The sequence below is a fragment of the Apium graveolens genome, chromosome 5 (genome assembly GCF_009905375.1).
Source record: "Apium graveolens cultivar Ventura chromosome 5, ASM990537v1, whole genome shotgun sequence".
NCBI lineage: Eukaryota > Viridiplantae > Streptophyta > Magnoliopsida > Apiales > Apiaceae > Apium > Apium graveolens.
The window spans coordinates 128,840,621-128,850,473 of NC_133651.1; positions in this window are offsets into that span (position 1 = coordinate 128,840,621).

Sequence of the window (9,853 nt, forward strand, 5' to 3'; positions counted from 1 at the left end):
ACTTGCAAAATCTAAATGAGTTTGGTTAATAATAGCATACCCGATATGCTGACTCATTATTGGAATGGCATCAAAGTTGGAACACTTATTCCCGAAGGCTTTAGTGATGCAGTCGAAGAAAAAGCTCCATTCCTTTCTGATATGTGCTCATTTCAACCGTCCAAGCTTAGCCAAACTCTTCTCATACCCCAAATTGGCCATGAGCTGCTATAGAACTGGTTCCTCCGGTGTTGAGAAAATTCAGCATTCTGGTAAATGTAGAGCATTATGAACTGTTCCAGGAGTTACCACATATTCAACATCATCCACTTCAAAAACAATGCTGGGAGTACCAGTAGCACCGCCATTATCAAAATGCCCAGTCCGCCAAAACGTCAGCACTTGTTGGCTTGAAAAGACTGGTGGCTGGGTCAATGCATACCCAATTTCACTGTGTGCAAGAAGATCTTGCACAAAGTGCAACTCAGACGGAGCTTCATCATGATTTAAGATTGCAGCATAGTTGTTGGGAACGAACTTGGCTCCATCTATAATCAAATCCTTAGGTGCCATGAGAAAAAAATTTTGAGAATTAAGGTTGCCTTTAAGGTATTTGCTAAAATGGCTGTATGAAAACCAACGTCACGAGATGAGAGAGAGTAAAAAAAAGTAAAGAAAGAGAGATAAAGTGTAAAAGTAAATAAAAGATTGTATAATCTTCTCTCTCTCTTACTTATACATGGTTAAAAAATAACCGTTGGACACCTGTCAGACATGCAGCAATAATGAATAGTTAATGGGCACGGGAAAACAATAATCATTACTTATCACATGCAGTTTTTCAAGGAAAAACCGTTCCACTTACCAAGTAATCCCATTAATTGAGGTAAGTCAGTTTTAATTCAAATTTTAAACTGTTCCCACTTATTTAATCATTTTCACTGCAAAACCAATATTCTGTAAAAATATTCAACTGTGAGAATGACCAAAAAAAATAAATCAAGTAAACAAGTACTGATATTTTAAAATCAGAACTTAATTTATATCAATAATTAAAATGGTCATCAGAATATGAATATATCAGGATTTAAAAATGCAGCATAATTTAAAACATCTCAGAGATAAAATCTTGCAAAAAATATAAAATTCCATTAATATATTAAGAGAATACATTCATGAAATTGAAATTTACATCAGAACATTACAAGACTGTCCTAAGCTACAAACTCCAACATCAACAGCTTTTGTCCTTGGCTTAGAAGCCGGACAAAGCTGACGATGAAGAAAAATAGGAAGAAGAAAACAAATTATTTCTTCTTCAGACTCTCTACAAAAAGAATAGCGAGTCGAATGATTCGCTCTTGTTGGCGGAGAGCTTCCAACCTTTCTTCTTCCAATCGCTCCAGATGGCGATGGTAGTCCATGTAAAAGAACAGGAGGTGTGGGAGAACCTCCTGGGGAACCGAGTCCCAAATCTCATCAGGAATGACAGTTACGTGCCATTCCTGCTGCCATTCCTCACAGCTCAACTCCATATTAAAGGTCTCATAGTTCAAGAACATGTTGTAGTTAACCATGATTGTGTTGGTATGAAGGAAAAGAGAGTGAATATGTGAGAAAAGAAATGATGTGTAGGCTGATTTGAGGTGTTGGTTTATATAGGCAATAGAATTCCAGGAGACGCAAGGAAATTTAATGCTGACAGGTAGAAATAATTCTACCTCGTCTCCCTAGACTGGGAAGAAGAAAAATAGTCGTTGGAAGTGTAAAACAAGGTTTTAATGCGCACAAGAAACAAGTAAATATTATTGTGCATGTACGTGTTCCACTAACCCTAATTGTATTGACTGTTAATATCTCACCCGTACATATTCTGATTTAAAATAAGACTATTTCAGATTTTAACCACAAATAAGTCAAATAGAGGATCAGAATTTAATATCAGCATTTAGACTTATATCAGAACTTAACAGTCATCAGAACATGATTTCTTAACTTGAAAAATGAATGCCTATCTCTGTGATTCTCCACACAAATTCTGATTTTGGTTCTTCAGAACTTATTTATCAGAACTTCCATCAGAACTTGTCCTCAGAATTTATGCAATCTGACACATAAACTGTTCATCTAAAACAACATTGAACGCCACAGTACTTTTCATCATTCATATGGAGTGTAAGTGTGTGCATTAAGTAAAATATCAGACAAAGAGCAAAGTATGATTCACTTCAGTACATCTTAGAAATAAGGCATAACTAAGAACTTTACTAAAAATCTGTCATTTATTCTGAAGTTTACTTTTGAATGAGTTCATGCACGAGTCCACCTCAACTCTTTTGTGCTTATTTTATGCATCTTTTGAAATTCCATTTTACAGTGGCTTCTCAGTGTAAGTGAGTCACGACTGCTTATCAGAATTTATGCTATTATCAGACTATTTATCCAGTAATCATAGAATGTGAAAAGTCACCAAGAAAAATAATTATTTGCTTTTCTGATGCATATTACTTAATACTAACAATGCACTTGGGTCGTCCCTTCCACATTTTTACTCTAGATCTCAAAGGAGTACCTGATTTTTATTCCCTTTTCTTGTACTTTTTCTTTTGATGAGTGAGGTTTATCAGCACTTAGTACATCCATCAGATTTACTAACATCAGAACTTAACAGATGAGAAGCATTATTCTAGTTTTTGACTTAGTAATAAGATAGACAAAGTAAACGTGACTAAGCTCAATATCAGAATTTGCTTGTGTCAATAGATTTCCACATAAATAATTACTTCTAACATGGGATCTCTAGTATGTTAAAGACTACTAGGTCAGCATCTAGCACAGTTATCCTCATAGGATTGAATAGTCACAGAAACAGTCAGTTCACTATCAGAGTTTAGAAATTCACATCAAACAACAATCAATACTTAAGCAATTTTAAATTAAGCACATAATACAAAAAGAGAGTAATTTCTGTAAATACTGATCATAAAGTCTGATGCATCAGAACAAAACTAAGCAGATTTACAGAAAGAACCTGAAACCATTCCAAGTTCATTTACCAATCTTGTAAAAGTAGCTTCACACAGTGGTTTTGTGAAGATATCTGCTAGTTGTTGATCTGTTGGAACAAAGTGCAATTCCACTGTACCTTCATCCACATGTTCCCTTATGAAGTGGTACCTAATGCTGATATGCTTTGTCATTGAGTGTTGAACTGGATTACCTGTCATAGCAATAGCACTTTGATTATCACAGTAAATAGGGATTTTAAAATATGTTAACCCATAATCCAGTAACTGATTCTTCATCCAAAAAATCTGTGCACAACAGCTTCCTGCAGCAATGTACTTTGCTTCTGCAGTTGATGTGGAAATTGACTTTTGTTTCTTGCTAAACCAAAAAACCAATCTGCCTCCAAGAAATTGGCAGCTTCCACTTGTGTTTTTCCTGTCAATTTTGCAACCTGCAAAATCTGCATCTGAGTAACCTATTAGTTTAAAATCTGATTCTCTGGGATACCACAATCCCAGATCAGTTGTTCCCTTAAGATACTTGAAAATTCTTTTCACAGCTGTTAAGTTAGGTTCTCTTGGATCTGCTTGAAATCTTGCACAAAGACAGGTAGCATACATAATATCAGGTCTACAAGCAGTTAGATAGAGTAGAGAGCCAATCATACCTCTGTAATCAGTAATATCTACTTATTTACCAGTATCCTTATCCAGTTTTGTTGCAGTGGCCAAGGGAGTGGATGCACTTGAACAATCTTGCATTGTAAGTTTCTTCAACAAATTTCTGGTGTACTTGGTTTGACAAATAAAAGTGCCTTCTTCATTCTGCTTGACTTGAAGGCCCAGAAAATAGCTAACTTCCCCCATCATACTTATTTGATATCTTAACTGCATCAGTTTGGCAAACTTCTTGCAAAGTCTGTCATTTGTAGAACCAAAGATGATATCATCAACATATATCTGAACCAAAAGTAAGTCCTTTCCATGGTTGAGGTAGAACAGTGTTTTGTCTATAGTTCCTCTGTTAAATCCACTTTCCAGAAGAAACTGAGCTAAAGTCTCATACCATGCTCTTGGAGCTTGCTTAAGGCCATAAAGTGCTTTATCAAGCCTGTAGACATGATTAGGATATTTGGGATCTACAAATCCTGGAGGTTGTTCAACATATACTTCCTCCTCCAATTCTCCATTAAGAAAAGCACTTTTCACATCCATTTGAAAGACAGTAAACTTTTTGTGAGCAGCATAAGCCAAAAATATCCTTATGGCTTACAATCTAGCAACTGGTGCAAATGTTTCATCATAATCAATTCCCTCTTGTTGAGAATATCCTTTTGCAACCAACCTTGCCTTATTCCTTGTAATTATGCCATCACTATCAGTTTTGTTTCTGAATACCCACTTTATACCAACAACAGATCTGTTCTTTGGTCTTGGCACTAGGGTCCAGACTTTGTTTCTTTCAAATTCATTTAACTCTTCCTGCATTGCTTGCACCCAATCAGCATCTTGAAGAGCTTCTTCCACTTTTTTTGGTTCAGTCTGAGAAAGAAAAGAATTGTAAAGACATTCACTCGAAGTAGCTGTTCTAGTTCTGACACCTGCATCAGGATTTGCAATAATTAAGTCAGGTGTATGTGATTTAGTCCACTTCCTTGTAGATGGAAGGTTTTCTCTAGAACTGGATGCTCCCCCATGATCCATGTTATCTTCATCAACATTTTCTGATGCTCCCCCTGAAACTATGCACTCTGAGTTGGATCCTTCAGAATTTAAGTTTTCAGAACTATCACAACTTGGCTTATCATAACTTGATGAATCAGAACTTGAAGAGCCAGTTGTATGTTCTGATGCTTCTTGAGAGGTGGTTGAATCTTGAGTATGATCCCCCTACATAGGTGCATCTTCCTTTGGCGTAGTCACCACAGTTTCAATAACATCAGAGTTTAATCCATCAGAGGTTGCAGTATCAGGATTTAAACTGTACGGATTTTCAGTATCAGAATTTAAGTCTTCATTTTCAAATCTCAACTGATCAGGATCATTGAAATCTTCAAGTCCAGTAATCTTCTTATCATCAAAAGATACATTGATAGATTCCATGACCACTCTTGTTCTCAAGTTATAGACTCTGAAGGCTTTTGTGGAAAGTGGATATCCAACAAAGATTCCTTCATCAGCTTTTAGATCAAATTTGGATAGCTGTTCAGGATGAGTCTTAAGAACAAAACACTTGCATCCAAATACGTGAAAATACTTCAGATTTGGCTTCTTTTTCTTCACCATCTCATATGGTGTCTTTCCATGCTTGTTAATGAGTGTTGCTTCAGCCCAGAAATAGGTTGGAAGCTTTGCTTCATCAAGCATTGTATGTGCAGCTTCAATGAGAGTTCTATTCTTTCTTTCAACAACTCCATTTTGCTGTGGAGTTCCAGGAGCAGAGAATTCCTGCTTGATTCCATGGTCTTTACGGAACTCTTCCATTATCAAATTCTTGAACTCAGTACCATTATCACTTCTTATTATCTTCACTGAATCTTTGACCAATTTATCCAGTTGCTTGACATGATCAATCAAGAGAGATGCAGTTTCACTTTTTGTGTGCAAGAAATACACCCATGTGTATCTGGTGAATTCATCCACTATGACCATAACATATTTCTTCTTTGCAATAGACATGACATTTACTGGACCAAATAGATCAACATGTAGTAGGTGATAAGGCTCAAGAATTGATGATTCAGTCTTGCTCTTGAATGAAGATTTTCTTTGCTTAGCCTTCTGACAGGAATCACAAAGGCCATCAGGAGCAAATACTGACTTTGGCAGTCCTCTCACAAGATCTTTCTTGACTAGTTCATTTATATTGTTAAAATTTAAATGAGAGAGTTTCTTGTGCCAATTCCAGCTTTCTTCAATTGATGCTCTACTCATCAGACAGATTGTAGAACCATCAGTACATGTTGAAAGCTTGGCTTCATAAATGTTACCACGCCTGTATCCTTGCAGAACAACTTTTCCTATAGATTTACTTACAACTTCACAGTGTTCTTCAAAGAAATCCACATGATAACCTCTGTCACAGATTTGACTAACACTCGGCAGATTGTGTTTAAGTCCTGAGACCAGAGCTACTTCTTTAATGATGACTTTCCAAGATTGATATTGCCATATCCTAATGTTTTTCCAATGTTGCCATCTCCATAAGAAACAGTTGGGCCGACCTTCTCCACAAAGTCTGATAGCAGGGCTTTATTTCCAGTCATATGTCCTGAACATCCACTGTCCAGAACTAGAATGTTTTTCCTGTTGCCCTGCAATCACAAAGACCACTAATGATTAGTTTTAAGGACCCAGACTTGCTTGGATCATTTGGCCTTATTAAGTTTGTTAACATTTGCAGCGGATTTAGCATCAGAGTTTATGTTAACATTTTTCTTATCAGAATTTACACTATCAGACTTTGAATCAGAACTTACACTAGAAGGAACAATGCTAACTTTCTTTAAAGAAGGTTTTATTTGATAATAATCATAGTACAGACTATGATATTCCTTACAAGTATAAATGGAATGCCATAAACTACCACAATGAAAACAAGGATTTTGTGGCTTATATCTAACAGACTGACTCTTAACTCCTGACTTTGAAGGTAAGGAGTTTATGTTCTTATTCTTCCTGCAAAAAGAAGCCATATGGTTAGAACTTACACAGTTATGACATGTTTTTCTAGGAGCATCAGGAACAGGCTTATAATCATTGCTTTTATTCACACCTTCCTTTCCATTCCTATTTTTCCTAGGTGATTTTACCTTGTTTGCATTCTTAACATCTTTCAGCTTATGCTTAAGCTGCTTCTTTGTCATTAAGCCTATGTTTACTTCAGTTGTCTTTTCCTGTTTTAGTTTGTCAGGAGTTAATTCCTTTTTAACTTCTGATTTCTCAGTATCAGACTTTACAGCTACAAACTTAACAGGTTTTAACTTTGGCTTTTGTTTAACAACTATAGGCTTAATATCTACAGTTCCTTTATCATTCTTATCATCTCCATAACCTAAGCCCTCTTTCCAGTTTTCACTACTTAACAAATTCTGAGTTGTTCTGCCAGAGTTAGTCCAAGTCCTGATAATCTCTCTTTCCTTTTCTAACTCAGCTTTTAGAGATTCATTCATTTTAAGTACTTCATCCCTAACATAGAAAGCATCATCTCTATCTTTCTGAGTTTGATGGAACATGACTAACTCTTTTTCTAGATAATCATTCCTCTTTTTACAAGCAAGATTTTCAGAAGTTAATCTTTCACATGTTAAAGTTTGATCTCTATAGCTAATGAACATGGTTTTAAGATATCTTCTCAACTCATTAATATCATCAGTATGAAAGGCATAAGTAGTTTGAGGTACCTTCAACTCAGCAGCTTCAGAACTGCTTTCAGCACTTGCCATATCAGCATTTGCCATCAAGGCATAATTCTCCTCACTTTCAGAATCTGAGGTGTTTGTCCAGCTTTTCTTCTTTGTGACAAGAGCCTTGCCTTTGTCACTCTTCACTTTCTTGCAATCAGGAGATATGTGGCCTTTCTCACCACAATTGTAACATTTGACATTTGTGTAATCTCCTTTGTCAGACTTTCCTCCTTTGCCTTCAGTTTTTCTGAAATTCTTCTTATCAGAACTTACACCTCTCCTGGAAAACTTCTTTCCCTTCCTGAACTTCCTGTATGCAATCTTCGTGATTCCTATCACCATAAGAGCACACAGCTTCATCATCTCTTCATCAGCATCCGTCTCAGGCAAGCTTTCAGTTTTTGAGTCATCATCACTATCAGAACTTGATGACTCAGTATCAGACTTTGTGAAGAGAGCTTTACCCTTGCCTTTCCTTGAGGTAGCTGCCTTGGGGGATTCTTCTTCAGCCTTAAGAGCAACTGTTCTTGACTTTCCTCCTTTCCTCTTGCTTCTTTGTTCCATCTCAAGTTCATGAGTCTTGAGCATACCATAAATTTCATCAAGAGTCATTTCATTAAGATTATAGTTGTCTCTTATTCTTGTTGCCTTCAAATCCCAGCTTTCAGGAAGAGCCAACAAGAATTTAAGGTTTGAATCTTCAAGATCATACTCCTTATCAACCAGTGACAAATCATTCAAGAGTTTGACAAATCTATCATATAAATCAGTCAATGACTCAATAGCCTTTGAGTCAAAGTGTTCATACTCTTGAGTGAGTATTGTCTTCCTGTTCTTTTTAATCGTATCAGTTCCCTGACATCTTGTTTCCAAGGCATCCCATATCTCCTTTGTGGTCTTGCAGTTTATTACCCTGTTTGACATTACATTATCAATGGCACTATGCAGTAAGTGTCGTACCTTAGAATCCTTAGCAATTGAAGCGATATCTTCAGTAGTGTAATCACTCTTCTCCTTTAGTACTGACTTTGCTGCTTCACCTACAACTGCAACAGCGAGCTTGGTTGGCTTGTGAGGCCCTTCATTGATTCTGTCAAGATATTCTGGATCAGTTATTTCCAGAAACATGGTCATCCTCACCTTCCATACGGGATATTCAGATGGCTTCAGAATGGGAACTCTAATAGTCTCATATCGACTATGGATTTGTGTCTTTGGAGGTTCTTCAGTTTTGGTGGGCTTAGTTGGAGTTTCTACTTCAGACATGATTGTTTTTGGATCTTAAACTGTTTGTGTGTTAACAGATAGGCTCTGATACCACTTGTTAGGTCACACACACTGTAGAGGGGGGTGAATACAGTGTATAGCACAATCAAATTGAACTCTAATAACTCAAGTAACAGAAAACAAACTTTATTCAAATAAATAAACTCTGTTACAGTATAGAATTGTCCTCTCTCAGTGATGAACAAATATCACGAGAGCTGCTAGGGTTACAATAAATAATCTTCTCGATTATGTTAACACTTATAGTGTAAACCCTATGTCTGTGTTTATATACTACACAGTTACAAGATAATCGCTAATTGATATGGAATATAATTCTGCTTCCTAAAATATATCAATCAGATATCTTTTCTTCCAAGTATTCTATTCTTCATAGAATTCCTTCTTCATGCATATCTCTTCTTACATTTGTCTTGATCTTCTTTTCCTTTCAATCAGCCACCTTCCTTATCTGAACATTTCCTTTAAGTCCTGATATTATCTTCTAATAAATATCTCCTGAACCTTAAGTACTGATGACTTAAGTTCTGACTTCAGTATAAGTGTTTATTTCAGTTAAGTACTGATTTGTCCTGTTTAAGTAAGATCTGAAAACTAAATATAAATCATATTAGTCATGACATTATCAAATATATCTAACAATAGTTTGTACTATGATTATTATCAAATAAAACCTTCTTTAAAGAAAGTTAGTATAATTCCTTCTAGTGTAAAGTCTGATGCAAAGTCTGATATAAAATCTGATAAACAGCATGTTAGCATAAACTCTGAAACTAAATCCGCTGCAAATGCTAATAAACTTAAAAAGGCCAAAGGATCCAAGCAAGTCTGGGTCCTTAAAACTAACCAATAGTGGTCTTTGTGATTGCAGGGCAACAGGAAAAACATCCTAGTTCTGGGCTGTGGATGTTCAGGACATATGACTGGAAATAAAGCCCTGCTATCAGACTTTGTGGAGAAAGCTGGCCCAGGAGTTTCTTATGGAGATGGAAACATGGGAAAAACACTGGGATATGGCAATATCAATCTTGGGAATGTCATCATTGAAACAGTAGCTCTTGTCTCAGGACTTAAACACAATATGCTAAGTGTGAGTCAAATCTGTGACAGAGGTTATCATGTAGATTTCTTTGAAGAACACTGTGAAGTTGTAAGTAATTCTACAGGAAAAGT